Source organism: Acyrthosiphon pisum, chromosome A3 (assembly GCF_005508785.2).
Source record: "Acyrthosiphon pisum isolate AL4f chromosome A3, pea_aphid_22Mar2018_4r6ur, whole genome shotgun sequence".
NCBI classification, from domain to species: Eukaryota; Metazoa; Arthropoda; class Insecta; order Hemiptera; family Aphididae; genus Acyrthosiphon; species Acyrthosiphon pisum.
In genome coordinates, this window is record NC_042496.1 from 5803644 (window position 1) to 5805473 (window position 1830).

Here is a 1830-nt window from a genome sequence, read left to right on the forward strand (position 1 = left end):
CGGGCTCTGATGTAGGTATATTAATTGTTTGTTGTTACTTATTACTTATTAGTTATTTGTGTACGTACCAATGCAATTCGCAATTATTAATAATTATTATTATTTTATACTGGTGGATCGAAGTAAATTAAGTACGATGTATTGTTAATTGTTATGATCGGGTTAATTGGTTTCTGGTTAGTACCAATACGTTTTTGGTTCATCAATATGTTTCGAGTATACTTATCTAATGGGTATTTTTTATTACACCTAATATGGAGAAATACAAGTATAACCTATTTATGATGCCGCCTAGACGTATCGTGGCTAGTTAAACTATAATATATATATATACCGGTGGCATATCGTGATGATTTAGATATACCTAAGTTTAAGTACTAGATAGATACTTAAGACGAATTTGAATGATAAGCCTCTAAAGCCCTAAGCCTACCACTCGCAAGTCAGCCCGATAATAATCCCGACAATTGCCTGTATCTCGGCTCGTACGGCGTGTAATAGATACGAGTAGTGCCGTTAAATACCTTTTTGGATCTGCGTACAGTCCATCAATATTGTCTCCGACAGCAATTGCCGTAACCGTAAGGGCAGGGGAAAAAACTGTCACGACCCACTGCATTCGGTGCACTGCGTGCCCAGTGCAATAACCAGCCCCAAATGTACACCGGTGCACTATGACCCCCCCCCCCCCCCCCCACCACCCAACTAGTTTCGCCACTGTGTGCATCCGCAATATCGAGCAGTGTGTTTATAAACTATTCCTATTTTGACAGAGCCCTATGAATTACGCGATATTATTACATCGTCAATCGCCATAACAATATCATACATTTCACATACGACGTCGACGCTGCAGTCTTGACTCTTGAACTCCAAAATCCTTTATTTAAATTGCATTTTTTATATTATTTATTATTATTGCACGTGTAGATGAAATTCCGGCGAAATCACCGGTCGAATTTCCGGGCACACGGTTTTCGTGGAACAATATTTCTGCAATACAATATTTTAATAAAAAATAAGGATTTCCTGGGAGCTGGGCGAAACGAAAACTCTCAGCGGGACTGGTATTATGAAAATATATTTTTAATAATATAAATCGTTGTGATATGTACCAGGATGCGTTTTCCGGAAGCCGTACGATATTGGGTAGTGAAAATAAAAATAAATAATGATCAATGTAAATAGTATGTGACACTATTATTCAAAATATTTCTTGCAGATTTTTTACCAACTTGTTCCAAGAAATTAATAATTGTTATGTAAATACGTTCGTAGATACAATTTTTAAAAACGAATTGGCACATTTAAGCATTTATGTGTAATTGTGCAGTAATAAAATCACATCATATTTTGATATAAAAAGCCGTAAAACGTTTAATAACAATAATAGGTAGTAATATTGTGGCACATGGAAAACGGTAATCGAAAAAAACACAAAATGGGCCGAAACTCGACACGGCAGACGACGTGTTGAGAGATTAAATACCAAAACCGAATCTCTGACGATATTTCAACGGCAGAAATTAACATAATGTTTTTCCATCAGTTTTGAACGGCGTGCAGACAAGCGTGAACGGGAGAGGAATTAAAATAATAATAACAATAATTATTGTCCGGATTTATTATTACGATTTTTAAATTTCCTGTGCCATATTATTATCTCTTACCGGACCTGTCCCCGATGGCTGTTGCGCATGTTTTTTATTATTATTATTATTATTATTGTTCAGTGTGATGCTTTTATCGCCATTGGAGGATTAGATAAATATTAAAATATTAAGCATATGAAAAAATATACAAAAAAACTACACTGTTATGTTATGCTCT